Below are 19692 nucleotides of genomic sequence, written 5' to 3'. Positions count from 1 at the left end.
AAAAGAAAATTATTTTTGAGTGAGAAATGAATGATCTCATGTCGAGATAATTATAGATTTATAGTGGGAACAACCTGCCTTTTGTCTGGAACAAAGACAAATGATAAAATGAAAATGTAAGACATTGAAAAGGAATAACGGTCGCGTTTATTTTCTCAAAGTATTGCCGATATGAACCAAAGTCGATGTTGAAATAGGGAAAACATTTTCATATTCACCATGACAAAACTTGGAATAGGACTGAGGGCGCACTTCACGAGTGTGGGCAACCATCGATCAATGTATTATTCTTAAATTGCAAGGCCAAATTGGGTGGGTGTGTTTTTTTTGTTAAACGAATGAAATAAAATGACCTTGAGAATTACACGTCGGTGTGTAGTTGAGAGAAATGCTCTTAAGTTTCTAAAGAAAGTACTTTTCATTGTTCGGGCAAGGACATAATCATGACGTAAACGGCAGATCCTTTAGGGATTAAAAGTTAATCTCACAGGAAAGGAAGTAATGGAAATCTTCAGTTGTTCAGACCGTCGCTCGTAAGACTATAAAACCCCGAATAATCAAAATTATATTATTCATAAAAAAAGTCAAGAAGTTGGAAGTCGTTATGCGCGTGCGCCAAACTTCACCTGCCCAAAATGTAAAACTTGCGGTTTCATGCATGCATCAGACATTGCATGCTGCATAAAACGTATGTAGGCAGGCGCGCTATGTACATGTGTACATGTACAGTACAGATACTGTGTACATTTGAATATCATTGCTGCATTTGGTTGTGTGCAGTCGAGTTGTGTGCGGACAGAGCAAAGGAATTTACCTTCAAAAATGACGAAATTCTAACAGGTATGTGTTCAGTTTTTTATTGAATTGACCCCAAAAGCTGATAAACCTTGTCATTATCTTCACGAGGAGAATTTTTTGAAACTGTCACCTGTTGTAGAACGGAATTATTTGCGTTTGAAAATCGGGAGAAAATGACCGGCATAATTTTGTGCACTCGCCGTGCTGACTGTACTGGCTGACTGACATGAGTGACGTCGCCGCGTGGAAAAACCACGGAAGTTATCTTGGAGAAATTTCCCCTCAGCCGGTTGGCTCGGACATGTCGGAACGCGAACGTGGGCCTGCCAGTCAGTAACCACTTTTACGGAGAGACTGTTACTATGTAAACAGTTTTGTTTGTCTGATAAAATATGGTTAACAGTTTTATTCAATTATTACCTAAGCCTATGCTGTGAACATTATTTTTGGGTAAGTAGACAAGCCTGTCATGCCTGTAGTGTTACAAACCATGCATAGCAAACTAAGGACAGGTTGTGTACAAATTATTGAAACTGTACAATGTACTTCCGGGAAGTGTGAAATGTGTTTTGTGCCAAAATATAAGAGATGGTGTGTCTCAGAGTTGGTTCTTTATTCCTCCAAGTTTGAAAAAAAAAAACCCACAATTTTGCTATCACAGTATTGGTAGCTGCACTGTAATGTTTTGAAAATTGAAAATTTATCAAGAGGTTTAAATTGTGTCTTCAATTTTTAACAAGGTTAATTAACTTTGGCCTTTCATTGTTTCTTGGTCGTATAAAAAAAAAGGAACAATGCAATAAAGTTTAAATGTTGACTCGTGATTTAGACAGCATTTGTCAACCTAGTTGTGCACGAAACATGTGCACGAAATATATATGTGCATAGGTTAACGCTTACTTTATTTCCAACCTCGTTTCCAATAGTAAGCCCAGGATAGGGAACTTTCTTTCTGTATCCTGCTTCGATACTGCAATTGGCTAGAAATGGATTTATATCGTGTACTTGGTGTTGTTATTCACAACGTGCAGTACGTGTTTTTGCGATCATTCATCCACGCCTTCTCGGAAATATTAATTTCCTTTCCAATTTGTCAATAGTAATATGAAATGTGATACTGAATGTTGTCTCGTTAAGATCGTAACAGTTTAATTAAAATAAAATCCTGTTTTCGTAACTCACGCCATGCTCGCGCTGCGACGAATTGATTCTGTTTTTACCCCAGACATCGCATACAAAAACAAACGCAAATGTAACGCACAGGCAGGCACCAGACTATTTCTCATTTGCATACGTGTTCAAAAATCTTGGTTTTGCAAATGATCCAATACCAGGGTGAGAGAGCAGGTAGTGGTGGGCGTGTACTGCTCGACACCCTGGGGACGAGGTTGGCTCAAAACGTACTGCGCATGGCCGAATTATATATTTGATTGTTGGATGGTACCGGTAGGAAGTATGTAGGAGTCGGGCTTCTTTGGTGGTGAACAGAGCTACATGTAGCGGTCGGCACTAGACGTAGCGTTCAAGGGAATTAACGGCGGTCGTTAAAATGCCTTGATGCGCTGCGTGATATCCCATAGCTCACCACAGTGGCCCGGAAGGTGCTAATTGGGGATTAAAACCAGGGGGATTTCCATGCTAACTCCTTCTATTCCTACCTCCATGCTCATACCTAGATGTTTTTGCAGGAACTTAAAATTTCCCCCAATACAGCATTTATGTAATGATGTACAAGAAGTTGCATCAATGAGTTTAAAAGAAGACATAGAATCATGCAATCTTCAAATACCTTTAGTTTAGGACTTACAAATTCTCTTTAAAGAGCAATATTGATGAGACCTTGTGGATAATGAAATGTGCTGACGAAGAAAATGACATCACCCCAACGATCAGCATGACGCTGTCTCCTAAAATGTTATAGATCACGTCCCTTGGCTACTGGTTTGTTGATTAATTTGAAGGTTACGTGCTGATGTTATTGTAATGTAAACTAATGATTCATGCGCTGCCTATGCACGGGCAGTTGTATAGACTATAGGGTTTAATGCACTGATAAACGTGATAAGGCCTATAAAAAATTAAAAAGTCGTTAGTTGCTATCTGTCACTGTCAGTTACGTCTCAACGGACTTGAGAAAAATGTTTATCTACTGGTACATGTGAAAGTACTTTTTACCACATACTTGTACCGGTACGTACAATATACTGTTGTACATGAATGTGTTCATGTTGATGTAGTGTATACATATGTATGTTCTTTCTTGCATGCATGTATTTCGTTAAAGGGGCACTAGGTCCTGAAATCCCCGAAAATTTCATGTTTTGGATTGTTTACTTATCCTATTTCAAACATGTGGTTGAAAGGAAACCAACCTAATGTCTTACCGTTCCTGAGAAAAGACGAAAAAAAACCCGGTTGTTTACATCTGACACGACGGAGTACGAATACGTTTTTCGTATCGTTCTCTAGTGTACGATATACACGTTGTGTGTCTCAGGATCAGCGGTGACCAATCACCAATGCAAAAAAATTGGTTTCTTCAACGTCCGCAAAAGGCAAACACTTTACGCATACGAATAAAATCACAACTAGCATCCAAACGGCTCGAATTTATGGGGTCGCAAAAGTGGACCCCGAAATTCGTTCTCGCACACATAATACAGGAATAACACAAAAACGCCCAGTTTTTAAAGGGTAGTTGTGTGGATGTATATATCCTAGTTTTAAATTTTCTTTCCGATCTTGAAACATAATCTCGTTCAAGCACATTTTGTAGCCCAATTGGGCTGTTCCAGGACCTAGTGTCCCTTTAATAAGAAAGCAAAGTCAATTGACACACATGTAATTTCGTAACAGCGCTGCTTTCATGTTCACCACTTAGGAATAGCTACCGGTAGACTAAGTTGTATACTTATGGAGCAACGAAGAGAGCACGTTCTGTGATTGATGAAAGAGCCAATGTTGCGTACAGTGCATTAGGTTTTACTTCTTGAAGGAAGTTTTTCAGTACGTCTAATTCCAGGCAACAGCGGCAAGCCAGAAAACTAGCCAACAATGAATGATCCTGCTTTATTACACTCGTCAAGTACAAGTGGGATGCTAGGATAGATTTCACAGGTTGCCAGGTAGCAACTGACCACCACCAAGTTCACAGTAGGAGTCCTGTTGGGTTCAATTTGCTGTGGCATGCCTCAACAGTGAGCGACTATTAGCAATGTGGTTGGCCATTACTTATTTGATACACCAAAGCTCGTAAGGAAATGAAGTACCTGTTTTCTTGGCCTTTTCACACTGCCTACCCGTGTTAAACTCTGTTAATTGAACACAGGTCAATGAGGCACATATACCGTCTACATTTCCGCCGGTGTGTACATGTATCGGGTGTAGATTTTGGACTCTGTACCGGGTAGAGCCTCTCAACGCTGGGCCTGACCAGGGTTGGATTTTACTATTCAGGCATGCAACTTTTCCTCGGATCCTCTGATTTCCTCGTTTTTGTTACAGGTTTCTCATAAATGCCATTACAAATTGAAAAACACTGCACAAAGTCTTGTGTGGTTTGGGATTTCCTCGTTTTTTCCCCTAAATTCCCAGTTGTATGCCTGACTATTGTAGAGGGTTATTACTGTGTAAAGATGGATGTTCACATGTTTTTCTTGCTAGTTGTGTAAAAGATGTACACATGTTTTTCTTGAAAGGGGTTCTCCAAATCTCTCTGCTTGACCGGGGTCCGAAAGCGACATTTTGCACAGTGTGAAAGGCCCTGTTTAAAGAGGGCACAAGGTCAATGTTGTGTGTGTTGTGATTGTTGAACAGCTCAGGTATTCTAAAATACATCCATCTGTAACCTTTCACAAAAAACGTAATGGTAATATTGTTTGTATTCGGTCTTGCATGTCCAGTGACCCAATCCATGCCACACTGACTCCATTGTATTGACAGAAGTAGGTATTTTTGATGAACTCACCAACAAGGCAGTGTTGGATGTGGGGTCAGTTTGATTTTGTAGGTCAAACTGAAACCGCACACTTGATGTGTAACCCAAGTTCAGTCCCCCATCTTTCACTGTCCATTAACACTTTCTGCTAGAAATAGCAGGGAGATGAGAAGAGCTAGAGCCTAGGGGAGTAGCTCCGATACGTCAGGGGAGTGCGGCTTATTGGAAACAGATTGCTCTTGTTCGTGGCATTGGCATAATGTTCTGTGGGGAGTTTTGACACACTTTTATCCATACATTTTCATGGGGTGTGAAATACTGTACACTTACACACAGATTACTTACTCAATTTTTGTTTTGTTTTGAGGGGTTGCAGATGTTTCAGGTAACATGATTAAACAGCAAAGTGCAAGAGAAACAAGCTCGATCAGAAATATCTGGGGTCAACGAATTAGTGTTCTTGCATGAGTCATGTGATTGTGCCATGTAATTTCTGGAAGCAGTAGTGTTTTGAGTGAATACAAATCAGGTTTTTCGACCCCCGTGACCCCATGCTTACCTCTGATCCCAGTTTGGTCATGTGACATGTTGGGGCTGGGCTACTGATATTTTGACAAAGTTTGGTTGAAATTGGTTATAATATGTGGGAGCAATAGACAATGTTAACATTGGTTACAAAGTAACGGACTAACGGAGAGACATGATGATTTGTTGAACTGCTACATGTATCCCACAGCTAAAAATGATCTTGTGCTCAATACCAGCTGTAAACAACACTTTAAGTTTTGTGCATTTCAATTAATGAATTTAAATTTACTATAATTAGCACAATATATGTACTGCATTGTATGACATTTTTGCGTGTGTAAATATTTCCTGATGATTTCGTAAGACCATAGTGTGCTTGGGTTATTTTGAGCGGTACAGGGAATAATATAGGAAGGCAGTTGGGGGCAGTAGAGGTTCTAATGGGTTAACCCTAACCCACCTCACTCCTCCAAAATCCTCCTGGCGGTTTTGGAGGATTCTAGAGGATTGAGGATGAATGGTGATTGAATCAAATGAGGATTCTGGAGGATTGAGGATGAATGGTGATTGAAGCACATGAGGATTTTGGAGGATTGAGGATGAATGGTGAATGAAGTACAAGAGGATTTTGGAGGATTGAGGATGAATGCATTTAGAGGCAGGACTGTCTGATGATTTTGAAGGATTTGGCGTTGGTTATCCTTCATTTAAACACGAGTGCAAAGTTTTGGGATGAGGAGGATTTTGGAGGATTGAGGATGAATGCATTTTGAGGCAGGACTGTCTGACAATTTTGAAAAATTTAGGCGGAGTTGAAAAATGTTGGCGGATTTTGGAGGATTGAGGATGGTTGTAAGCAACAAGGGCCTAGGGGGTTAGGGTACATGTACAACGGTAGTTTTTTTTGTTAATCTGTTGACTTTTTTCAACAATGATGTTCCGTACGTTTTGTACAAAACCGGGAGCCAAGGATGATGTTCGGTATAGCCGAATGTTCGGTATAGGGGTGTTCGGTATAGCGGCGTTCCACTGTATGTACTGCATTGTATGACATTGTGCGTGTGTAAATATTTCCTGATGATTTCATAAGACCATAGTGTGCTTCACTGCTTGGGCTATTTTGAGCGGTACAGGAAATAATATAGGAAGGCAGTTGGGGGCAGTAGAGGTTCTAATGGGTTAATGTTTCCATGTGAAATTCATTGTAAAATTTCTTGGGGGGGGGGGGGAACCAGAGGGAGAGGATTCTTTGCAAGTTTAGCACAGGCCTTAAGTTTTACTTGGCTCGAACTCTCCACCCTTACAAGCCTCACTTGCAAAGTTCGCACAGCAATCATGAATCATCCAGCTCTCCGCCGCACACACGTCGGGGCTCTCAAATTTCACAACACTGATGAGCGACTGTCCTCCCGCCAAAGTTGATGCATGCAGCATGTGTTGCGCAAAAGCAAACCGCTAAAATTGTCACCCATCATCATCAGTGAAAATGTTGCATTATTGACGAGCGTTCTGATGAGAACGAGAGGCCGTCATTTTGTTTTTAGGGTCTCAAGGCTAAGCCGTGTACATGTTTAATGGGTTTCAGGTAAGATCAAGGCTGATCTGTGGTTAATTTTATTTAGGCAAATTGTATAATAGCCATGCAATTTGAGCAGTTTACCATATGTTTCAGCTTGGAGTACCCAAGGCTAAGAAAGAATCCACATTCTAGCTAGCCTCTCATTACTTAACTTAAAAGTTGAATAATTGGTTTATTAAATTTTTTCATTTGCTTGTTTTATTAACCTAAAAATGTTTGGACAATTTTTGATTGCCCTGAATAAACTAAATCAATTTGTCCGTTCATGAATGTCCTTTCCTCAAATCCTCACAGGCTTCTTCTGTACAAATGTATACAGTTGTACGCTGTACTTTAAATATTCTTGGGACAGACATTTTGCTAGTATAATTTTCCAGGTACATGTACATCTTTATTACTAGGCCGTGTTAGAAACGGGCTTTCAGAGCTGCGGCTGTTGCCATATCATATTGTCTTCTGTCAGCATGTTCTCATTATAGTTGGTAACGCCAGCTCATACTCGGTGCAAACGCGAAATTTGTGACGTCAGGGCAAGTTTTCGCACCGCGAATTCGCTAAAGTTGAACACATTTCAACTCTGGCGAATGTCGCAGCAGCTGCTTCGTGACGTCAAATTTGCACGGCATTCGCATGAAGTACGAACTGGCCGTAATACTAATAGGCAAAGACCTGGACAGTAGCTGTAGACAAGTAAATCAAACACTAGCAGCAGTCTTTGTATACTGATTTACACCATACATGTACACGTATACAAATTTTGAATGGTAAATTCATTCATAGTTTTGAATGTTTACCTGGATTTCACACCTGTGTTTGTACAGTAGTGCATGTCTTTGTATGCTTGCAGTGGGAGTTATTATAGTAGATGGCCGCCTTATCAAGTCAACGTCAATAGCAATTGATTTGTTTAACAGCATTCATTGATTGACACTAAGTGTTTTACGCTGTTTGGATAAGAGTTGATCCTGTCAGCAAGGTTTGCACACAAACCTTGCATTGGTTTTCACTGGAAGTCTTCCTGTACAGTTGCAGATTAATCTCATTAACGCTGCAGATTGATTTCGCAGGGCATTACCTCTGGCATGTGTTTTAATACAATGTACTGTACATGTACATGTTCATGGTTTACCGGTACTTGCAGAAGTTTTCACTAAAAAATATGCCACTTTTACTGCTTAAGTTGCAGCTAAATTTGAACCTTCTTTTCATACTCATAGTGGTTAGGATACAGGTGTTATCATGGAGGAAGGAACACCCCTTCCTCCATGGTGTTATAAATGATACATTTTGTAAAGCCCCCCCCCCCCAGTCCCCTCACGCCATCTTCTATTTCCCAAAACTTTTTTTGGAGAGGGGTGTTAAATGAAAATTTGAAAACATAATTCACAAATCCTGAAAATTCTGACAATGATTCCATTGCATAGAAACTTGGGTTACAAAATACAATGCATACGTGTGCAAATGTACATGTAACAACTCAAAAGCGAGTGTACCAAAACAAATTTGAAACCCCTAGCCCCCACCCCTATAAAAAAAAATCCTTGGTCGAAGACTCTACCTGCCTGCAAAAAAGAAAATATTACACATACATACACAATGTGCAGTGAACCATCTAGAATGTGTACAAAATGTACCTATAGGCAGCATCTGCAGTGTTCATGACATGAAATCAACACAATCATCCCAAGGACATTTTGACTCAAGACATAGTAATTGCATCAGTCATCATCACTAGTGGATGTCCCAATGTTATATGAAGCAGAGCCTGGTGTGTGTATTGTCCATGGTAGCATGGTTTACGGTTTGTTTATTTGAAATGACACATGGCGGCCAAAGGCTGAATCCTAGCCATTTTTTACTGTCAAGTAAATATTTGAAAGACACAAACTAACCTCAGGACGTAAAATATACCCTGCAAGTGTAAAACCCTGTAGAATAGTCGAAACAACAGAGAACTCTATTGCCAGATGCACACTTACACCTTTGGCCAAGAATACGTAAAATGTCTTGGAGTTTTTTTTGGGAGAAATTATGTAAAATCTAGTGTATTTTTTTCATACCTGTGTAAATTACAGAATAGTTGTGTTGACAAATTGGGACCTGATTATGAATTACAAATATTATACATTGTACATCAGCTAAATGTAAATAACTTTGTTTGTAGTCAGAAAAGTATTTACCATCCCAACTCCATCCAAATCCATCCCCCCCCCCCCTCATTTTGGTGGATTTTGGGGGACTTGATCCAGAGGGCCTGGCGTGACTAACTATTGATGGAGTATGATGGACTTGCGCCTGATGGCCTGAAGCAGTGCTAGGGGTATCCGATTGATTTTGCCTAGCTTCCTGTACTGCTATTGTGATAAACGTCATGTGTAGCAAGTCCATGAATGTCAACCAGTGCGTCAGTGGTGGATTCCATTATGTCATGTACAGTTTTGTATTGGACGCACAGCGATTGATGGATTTTGATGGACTTGGTCCAGTTCCTAGTAAAAGACGCTAGGGAGTTAGGGTTAAGTTTTATAACAGAACATATCACAGAATAGTGTGGACCTTCAGTAAGTTATGATCTTTAAAGTCAATGTCACTGTCACTTTGTGTGATTGTCAGTTTGTGTGACTCGTACATTGTGTGGTTGCCACTTTGTGTGTGTCACTTTGTATGATTGTCTGATTTTCACATGGTGTACATTTGTAAATGTCAATGTGTGTGATTGTCACTTCGAATGCAGTTAAGCTGTGCACTTTAATTCCTTGGAATGGTTTAAAAATGATTGGATTGACATTGTAAGCCACTCACTGTATTTTGATTCTACACCATGACTCCCCTCCGGGTATGAGGAGTTTTGGTTTCATAGATTGGATGAAACCGTAGATGAAACCTAAATAGTTATTCCATTGTTGGAGCATTGAAAGGGTCACTTGTTATTGGTTTGTTTTCATAGCGCTCGCTCAACTGTTTAACTTACAGCTTTTGTAATCTTCCTCTTTCTTTTTTAATATTTGGTGTAAAGAAAATATACTGCTAAATTTAATTTCAGTACATGTATGTGATGTAACAGTGCACCTAATGGACGTAACTTAAAATTACTTTTAGGTCTGAAAAAATATATTGTACACTCTGAACTTGACTTTGTGTTCCACAACTGCATCAGATAACCGTACAGGCATGCAACTTTTCCTTGGATCAGCTTGTTTTTCACTTCACACTGATAGCATTGAAAATTTTAAGGTAATATACATGTATTTCAATTGCTTTTGCCGTAATTTTCAGAAATTACCAGAACCCCGGATTTGGGGGTTCGTATATTATAGCAAATATTGTTCTACCGGTACTAACCTGTTTAAAGTTTTGATTTTATGAATGCCATAAAAAAAAAGAAGTTAAAATGCTGTTCTTGTTAGTCTGGTTCCCTGACCCGATGCTTCAAATGAAATGGAACAATTTACAGAGTATACCGGTACAGACGTCATGGAATTGTCCGGTCAGGGAACCAGACTACTGGTACCGGTACATAGCTTGCAGAAATGTGGAATAACTACCGGTACATAAGGGCAATTGGGGGCAGTATTTGCAAAAAAAGCTTTTCTTTTTTCCAACTATGGTTCGGCCGAATCATCGTTGGAAACTGATACAAAATTTCACTTTTCTTGAAAATAAGCATGTACCAGATGCAATGATTTCCCAGGATGCCTGAGACTATTATTAGTAAGGTATTTCATAACGTTTCGGTTTTTTAATGTTGCAAATATGTTGCAAAAATACAAGGTATAAAGTTTTGTTGAGCTTGGAATTGACCTGGTTGCTTGCCTGACCCTAACTTCCAGGTGCTTCTACAATAAAAGTCTTCCAGAATTAGCCAACACTGCACTAGAGCCCATGGCACATTCTTTATTCTTTAAAAAAAAAACAAGAATGGGACATGAGCCCCTTGTAAACGTACATTTTGTACATGTACAGGTATGTAATTGAGGCTAGCCTCCACATAAAAAACATTGTACTGTCAAAATACTGCACAGCCTGGGAGTTGATTTTGATGCATTCCGGATAGTAAGGGTCAAATGATAAAACGTTATTCTCAAGATGTTTACTCATACTACATGTGTGCATGTGTGCTACTTGTACTATGTAGGCCTACCCTATGTACATTATGTAGGAGCAAATTCCAAATCCAAAGACTCAGTGGATGGAAATGTGCTTGCCTCTTGCCTCTTGCTAGCATTGCTGAAATAAGTGATAGAAAAAAATAGCACTGTACAGAATTTAAGTTATGTTTGATACAGAATGAGAAGAGTCCGTATCAATTCTGCATCTTTGCACCTCGCTTACACCTGGCTGGGAGGCAGGAGCTGTGATGACCGACATTTTCATGCCTCCGTACTCTCATCGGATGCACTCATGCGTTGCCCTTAATTAGAGGGTACAGGTGTGCCACCTTACAACGCTATTTTGTCAAGGGAGGGGGGGGGGGGGGATAGGGGAATATAATTCCTTTCACTTTTCTTCCGAATCCTGATACTGCAGGTGTACATATACAAAGCAGTCGTGGGATTGTAAATAGCAAAAGTACATTCTAAACAAGCTGACTTGAGGATTGAACTTTGTGATGATAACCTCCCTGTTGCACTTTCTGTTTCAGGGACTCAAAGGGCAAGATATTATTTCTTGAGAAAGCTGTCAGAATCCAAATAAGTTAAAGCCCTCGTACTTGGCAACATATTAGAATTTGCATGTAAATACGCATGCAGCAAAAAGGGCCCATGCAATGTATTTTTGTTTAACCCTTACCCTGAAAATCTCAACGGGATCCAACTATATCGTAAACCCGTTGGCTCTTGTTGGATTGAGCAGTAAACCCCATCTACACATGTACGTGTACATTGTACACGTACATTATATTTATAATACAGTCAGATTCTGTTGGGTACTGATAAATAACGTCAAGTTGGACTCTCTTGGATCCAGAAGACAACGAAAACTTAGGCACAGTTGGATTCTGTTGGATTGAGCAGAAAGTAACCGTTGGACCCTGTTGGATTTAGCAGGGTAGTCCTGCTCAAAGAACTTTAATGCAATCCTTGAAAATGCAGCTTTGTGTCCCATCTCACCTTATTTTCAATTTGTTTTGCCATTTTGAATGTAGACAGTTGCCAAAAAAAGCGTTTCAAGAACGATTCATTGCACAGTTTGTCAATTTCCATTGCCTGTACTTTGTGCATGCTACAGAGCAGTAGCCTGGAGGGCTACAGGGTGCGTGTACCAAATTTAGTCCTTGGATCTTGTTTGGCTGGTACGCTGTCCAACACGCTGTCCAAACATTTAGAGGACAATCCAGTCAAACTAGGAAGAGACCCTTTAAGGTTGAAGCCGCATGTATGGTCGTCTGCTCCTATTCACTTGGTATCACAGGTCTGGCCCCAGGGCACCGGTCTCCTTTAAAATTCAAGAGCTCCAAAAACGATACTTTGGATTTCCTTGCAGCAATAACAGTCTGAGCGGTATTAACCAGGAACTCATTTCGTATGCATTTATTCGGGGCTTTGCCGATCGAAGACTGGATGAATGGTTGGAACTCGGAGGAAGCTCAAATGTCAACTGGCTCCTGTTTTGACAGGCTAATGAGGACGTGAATGAAAATAAACTGTAAACCTTTTACAAACATTTGGATTTTTTCCCCCTGGATATGTCTTCCATTTAGCCTTTGAACAACCTTGAACATGTAATGCTTCTTTTTATAAAATCATTGCCTTGAACTCTTTTGATGTTTGTCATGTTAGGGAACATTGTGAGCTAAATGGGGTCTATTGTTTTTTTAAACTCCACGGCTGGATCAACAAAGCTTGTTTTCATTTTTCTTTTCATTCTCATGTCAGTTGTGAGTTATTTAATGTTGAAAGAGGAAATCTGTTCAATTGAATGTTCACAAAGACTTCGTTTGGTTTTGGTTCACAGGCTCATGAGGTTTTTGCAGATCTCTAGATCAATTTTTTTTAATATTGCAAAGTTGTGATAAAACTAGCGTCAAACTTGTAATAAATGAAAAGAATTGGAAAAATCGCCATCTACAAAGAAATATAGTTGTGCAAAATTAGTTTAAATTGTTAAAAGCTGTTGTATCTTTAAAGCGTACAATGAGTGTGCTAGTGTGTACAACGAGTGTGCTAATTGTTATTCTCTTAAGACTTTTTTAATAAAGATGGGGGGATTTGTCAGGATTTTTCCCCATTTCGGGAATTTTTTGGTCAGGATAGTTCCTGATTTCAATTGTTATAAAGAATCCCTTTTGAAATCTCAAATCCCTCAGGTTTTACTGTCAACGTCTTTTATCTACCAGTACAGGTATATAGAACAAAAGAAATGGGTATCGTAAGTAGTAACTTTAGGTAAATTAAAAACACACAAAAATGATTATTTTGCGGATTTTTCAGTTTCCCAGAATCTAATCCATTTCTTTAGCATAGATGTAAAATCCAGGCTTGGTATTATGTTTCATTTGTCTCCTAATATCAAAATGTTGAAACTCGTGCAAAAGTCTGCTGGATATTGTATCAGAAATAAAAGCTCTGATGAAAAGCGACCTGTCATTCTATGCCAAGGTTTCACCAACATCTTTATTCCAATCATGTTGACTGAAAGTCCTGCAAAGGGCACTCGCCGCTGTAATTTTTCCCCCTTGCGTACCGGTATTATTTGGTCAAGCGGCGCAGTGATGGGCTTGTGTTACTGAAGATGCATTCTGGCCCAGTGTTTGTTCTCAAGTGATTTCTCCGTTGCACGGTCTGAAAAAGTAAAGAAACAGCGCTGCACACTGGTGTGTTCCTGAGGCACACAAAAATGTTTACTTTTAGTCATCAATCTGTGCATGAATTGTAGACTCTTCCACTAATTCTCTCTCGTTTGTCAATACGGTAGTTTTTTGTGTCTGATAAAAGTTTTACTTATCTGTGGTAACATATTTCTGGGATAAAACGTAAATCTGTTATCTGTTTAAAAATGTGATTTAATTCTGTGAACTTTGGGTGATAATCCTAATCCAAAACACTATGCATAATTGTGCATACTATTGCATAATTACACATTTTTTCATGTATTTGACAGATACATACTTTATATTCCCTTCTATGATTATCATATGGTGGAATATTTACATTTTAGAAATGACAATATTTCTGTTTCGTATCTCACAAACCCTTAGAAACCAAAGTGTGATGAGTTTCATTTTACTACATTAATCATTACGAATTGTAATCCTAAAAAGTGTCGCAAAATCATGGGAACACGGAACAATAATATATAATTTCCGATGTATACAGCATACACTGTATGCACATTTACCGGTACATAAATTTACCCTGTAAATGTATGGTGATGAATATTTACACCACACACAGTATGTAAACATGGAGAGTTTCTGTATTGTCTGTAGGCTTTCATTTTTGGCAGGGGCAAGGTATGTCCAGCACTTGAAAAGTATAATGTAAGCATGAACATACGCATGGCGCATGATTTCTTCTAGAGTAGGATTAACATTGCAAACTTTGCCAAGACCCAAAACACTCCATGTGTAGACAGTGGACAAGTAGTCCACAAGTAGTTTGTACGTTTTGACATTCCAGTTTGCACAAGGTATTTATGGCCACATTTCCTTTGTGTCAGGTGGTAAGACTATCCCCTTTTTGTCAGGAAACCGCCAGGGTCACCTGTTGACCCAGGCCTGTTGTGTGGTTTCACTGGTTTGGTCTGTTTTGGAGGTTTGGGAACTCAATAAAAAGTAAGTGTGATTGGGAAAAGTATACAATAGGTGTAGTATGTATTGTAGTGATTCATTCTCTAAACATTTGGCAGCTAAAAAACCTTCAAATTGCCATTCAATTGCATGTTAAGACTCTGTAGAAATGCAGCTAATAACAACAGAAGTTGTTGTCTCGTAAGTGATTAATGTAATGTTGGTACAACTGTAATATAAACATGTTGACAAGGTTTACCGGTATGTTTTTACTTTTTATATACAGGTCTGTAACATGTACATGTACAGTGTATATTTTTAGTTAATTTTTTCTAACCCTTTGAATAGCACCCGTGTATTACATTGTATTTCTTCTCAATATATACCATAGAGTGTTGGGGCAGTTTGGGGCAGTATGAGGAGTAACAGGCAGGGGAATTAGGGACAGTTTGATAATGGGTTAAATTAGTAAGAAAAGGTTTTTAAAGAAAAAAAAGTAAATCAGAAAATGATTGGTGTATCGATTATCAGCAGGGAAAAAATGTAGCTAGTGATCACTGATATATAGACCACTTGAACTGTAACAAAAATAAGTACATGCATTCAGTTCCTTACTGAATGCACTTTTCTTACTAATTTAACCCATTCAGTTCCTGTACTAGTGGCATATTGAAACAAATTTTTATTCAAAACAAAATTGAAAAATGCAATACTGCATTCACAACGAGAGTATGTGACCGCATTCCAATATGGCTTGGCGACAAAATCCTTTGATTTTCTCTTCTCGTGTACCTCATTGCCCCCCCCCCTCCCCGAAACCTGTTACTAATAATACACTGCATTATGCATGAGAACTTTATAACTACGGTATATCCAGGTCGAACCAGAAAAAAAAATCCATCATCTTCGTCAGTTGTTCCCAATGAATAAGCCAACAGATAGCGGACAGAGAAATTGTCAGGGATCTGTAACTGGACACCTAGGGATGACCATTCAAAAGTCTGTGGTGGCCCTTGAGCAAGTGAGTCACTGTGCAGTCTGATTGGGCAGTAGGGAGCTCTGATAAATATCCCTACAGATGATCATAACTAGTCGAGATGGAGCCTACCGGTAGATGTATTATGCACGAGCGTTTCGTGGTGTGGATTTCGCAAGTGATGGAATTTGCTTCTTTGGATATTTTTGTTTTCTTCAGTAAAAAATATCTAACTCTAGCTGCTATTATTTATAAATGTTTATCTGTTTAGCATTTTTTTTTGGGGGGGAGGAGTTTTTTTGTGCTGGTCCCAGAGGGCAAATCTACAGTCATCTTTCTCCGTAATCTCACTGACTGACTGACTGACTCATTCACTGTCACTTGTGAGTTAGACTCGCTTAAGTCTCAAAAATTGGACCAAAAAATTGTAATTCACATGACTACGTACCACATGTAAACCCTTATACCAAAATGGTCCGAGACCAGTTTTACTTGGCTTGCTTTCATGTTGTTGATTCATATATGGTATGTACATGTACATATTAGATTCATGTTGCGCTGTGCTTTGAGAAAGAAGAAAATAGAAATAAAGGGAAGTATTATGTTCCTTAAAAGTGAAAGTGCTGATGAAACTGAAATGTGTATGCAACAGAGAAATTGATTGATTTCCGTACTGTGCACGTACATGTGAAGACATTCATACACGGTACATACTGCCATATCATGTAGGAATAATTCCTCCATGCTATGTACAATTACACACTTCACATATTTAGTCATGTTGCTATTTCAGTTTGAAATATTTTCCTTCTAAAAAAAGAGCTATATTTAACTTAAGCTGGGGAAGTGGAACTAATTGGGACTTGGTTAGAATGGATGAACTGATTACAAACATGTAACGGGCCCCCTCCAAAAAAAAATAAAGTCTGCTTCCGATTACATGGTATTCAAAATTGGATAATAGGTAGGAAGTTTTGGGGTTTTTTTTTGGGGGGGGGGGCAATTTGTTTGTGTACGATCATATGGAGGCATCTGCGTGTAGTCAAGGGTAAAAAAGGTAGTATTAAATTGATGGTTTTGGGTGTTTTTTTCCCCTTTTTTTCCCATAAAAAAAATAGGATAGGGGCTGTCAGAATAGGGTAGGTAGGGAAACCGGAAGCAGAACAATTTTTTTTGGGGCCTAATTATTAAGCATGCCTCACACTCACAAGGCCTGTGCATAAACAGAAACCCCTGGCCTAGAAAAATGCAACATGCTTTGCGAACCAACAGATTCAGTTGATATAGCTAAACATGAAAGTAGATTTTCATAAATTGTCTTGAACTAAAATAAACATGTGAATATTTCCTTGATGTTATCGAGCGTTATTCCTGCCCCAAGCTGTTGTTGAGCATTTGACTTCTGGGTATTTCGGTTGATTAAACTACGAGGAAGAAGAGGAAGCACATTAAGAATGATGATTTGTCATCAACTTGGTAAGTTGCGGGGAAAGGAAAACCAGTTTCCTGAGGGCTATACCCGCAGATCCTGTTTGTGAACTGTGCATGTATTTTCAAGCTGTTATTTCCAGACAGTAATACGAAGAAGTAAAGTATGTAATCTCAGGTGGGGCTTGACAAAATACATTTGTATGAACTCTAAAGAAACTACACTGTACACTACACAGATCTTGAGATTTCATTTGTCGTATCTGTGTGTGGACATTCAGTCTTTCGTCAACTGTTGGCTATTGAGCAAATGTGCAGCGTGTTGAGAGAAATTTATGGTCAGTGAACCAGTTTTGGGTTGGCGGCACTTTCCAAGACAAGACACGAAGAGTGCTTCTCCAATCAGTGGTGATGAGACGGGAGGGATTTGGGGTTCGAGACGAGGAGACGAGAATCTCCTGGAGATGCACCATCATCTACCGAAGATCCACTCTGTCGTCGCTGCGTTCCGGGCACAATTTCCCGAGCTGAGACGTGACATCATAATGACATGTTGAACCAAGTTTTTTTTTGTTTTTCCCATTTTTTTTTTTAATTTGTGGAAATGCCTACTGCTGACTGAGGTCGGATTTAGGTACATGGTTGGAGACTCCACACCCCACAGGAGTAATTGTTTCAGTAGAGTGGATTTTTCTTCCTCTCAAAAATTCCTTCTTGTCTCAAAAAATGCTTCTTGTGCAACATGTCGCCCGTTCTGACGGAGGAACATTAACCTATTCTCAACACTCTTTCTCTCTGGGACTCCTCTATATTTGTCTCAAATGATAATGTTTGGTGATCTCTTGCCAATGATTGTTTTTCCACTCCACTAAACCTGACTGCTTGTCCATCAGTTTCATTACCTACACTTTACACTTGTCAATTTCCGAGAAGCTGATTTGATTTTCGTTAAACTTTGTGTCCTTTTTGAGTTGATTAATTGTTTGAAATTATTTCCTGAAGATGTAATCTGTAACTATTCCAAAAAAAAAAACATATACGACTAGCTTGTTTCCATAGATTATTGGTGAAAATGTAAAATTTTGTTGGGAAAACTTATGAAATTTTTGGAACAGTCAAAAGAATTTTTTTGGGGGGGGAAATTTCTGTTCTTTGAAAATAAGTCAAAATATTTCATACAGTAGATTTTAACAAAAATTATTGATTTAAATTTTTGGGTAATTATGGTTTAGAACCCCCTACCTTCCAATTTTCCCTGAAGCATGTACATTAAATATTCTGATTGTGTCAGATTGAATGAAACTTTATTTGTAATTTCTTCAAGTTTTTCTTCAGAGCTCAAACATAAAAAAATGTCATGAACTCAGATCTCAGTCGAATAATTTTATCTTGTCATTAAGTGAAAAGGTAAAATTTGCATTAAATAATTACACGTACAGCCTACAGGACATGTACATCATGCCCTCTGTTTTATGAATAGCAATAGCCTCTCTTTGCCTCATTGATAGTCGGTCGTTGACGTGTGCGCACAATTCGCTGAAATGGCTCATCCGAATGGATCATAGGAAGTGCTTGAGAGTTCCTCAGCTGGTGACCACTGGCCTGCTGTCACTCGGTCAACAACATCGGTCACGGGTGGTTGGGGCGTGGCTTGGATATTGAGTAGGAGGTTGTAGACTGGCTACATGTATTAGTGTATTGATTCGGATGTTGAGTTTAAAGGGAATATACATCATTTGCTTTTGCTGTAATTTTCAGAAATGGATGGAATTGGGGGTTGGAAATATATAGCAAATATAGTTACCCTGACTTTTTTGAGGTTTTGGGTTCGACAATGCTATAAAAACCAAGAAAAACAATCATTTTCCTGTAGTCTGGTTCCCTGACTCCATATAAGAAGACACAGAGCAGTTTACATACATTTGGGAATTGTAAGGTCAGGGAACCAGTCTAGCCATGCTAGCTGGCTTGTACCCGTTCATAGGTGTGTTATCGATTGCAAACAAGTGCGATGGTCAATTGGGGCCAGTATTTGGAAAAAAAGCCAGTTTTTTCCAACGCTGGTCGGCCGACCAGCGTTGGAAATTGATACAAAAATACCACTTTTCTTGAAAATGACAGTATACCAGATGCCATGATTTTACAGGATGCTTTACACTGTCATTCACTAACAGTCCAGCAAGGTATTTCAAAATGATTTGGTAGTTTTATTTTTTGATGTTTGCAAATGTTGTACTTTCCCTTTAAAGAATTGATTATAGAAATGTGCAGACTGTCTAGAAATGGAGTGGTTTGGTTTCACAGTAAATACATGTACACGTACATGTACACGTACATGTACGTAAGTTGCTGTTATGTACAGAGCATTGTGATTGGTTGATGAGTTACATGTTCAGCTCACTAGTAGTAGCTTGTAACAAAGGACCCCTCCCACCTGACAATCAAACAGTGCACATTGTTGTAGATCACAGCATTTGGTCATGTGATCATGTGGGCCTGGTCACTTGTTATCACAGACACTGTGAGAAATGTACATGTATACAAAGGTAGCTACCAGTAGATGGATTTGAAAATAAAATGATTGAGTTGACAAAATGCAGCATGTTCATTTAAATGGTGGGGCTTGAAAACTTGGGAAAAGAGGACAGAAAAAGGTGATTGATTCAATATTAATTGGCCGAAGAAAACATGCCTTCTTTTCCGCAGCCCTTTTATAT

General features: G+C 39.0%; 1 protein-coding gene across 3 annotated transcripts in view; it reads left to right on the top strand.

Moving 5' to 3' along the window:
* The first annotated feature begins 720 nt into the window (after window positions 1-720).
* The window catches only part of LOC119719381 (unconventional myosin-X-like), a 60720-nt gene continuing 41748 nt past the window's right edge, over window positions 721-19692 (top strand). Inside the window, exon 1 of one of the 3 annotated variants that reach the window (XM_038188809.1) lies at window positions 721-840. The gene's annotated coding sequence lies outside the window, so the exon portion shown is untranslated. The remainder of the gene's footprint in view (window positions 841-19692) is intronic. The other 2 variants (XM_038188810.1, XM_038188811.1) reach the window with 2 other exon arrangements.

The sequence above is a fragment of the Patiria miniata genome, unplaced genomic scaffold, assembly GCF_015706575.1.
Source record: "Patiria miniata isolate m_02_andy unplaced genomic scaffold, ASM1570657v1 HiC_scaffold_8, whole genome shotgun sequence".
NCBI lineage: Eukaryota > Metazoa > Echinodermata > Asteroidea > Valvatida > Asterinidae > Patiria > Patiria miniata.
This window is presented reverse-complemented; position numbering and strand designations above follow the sequence as displayed.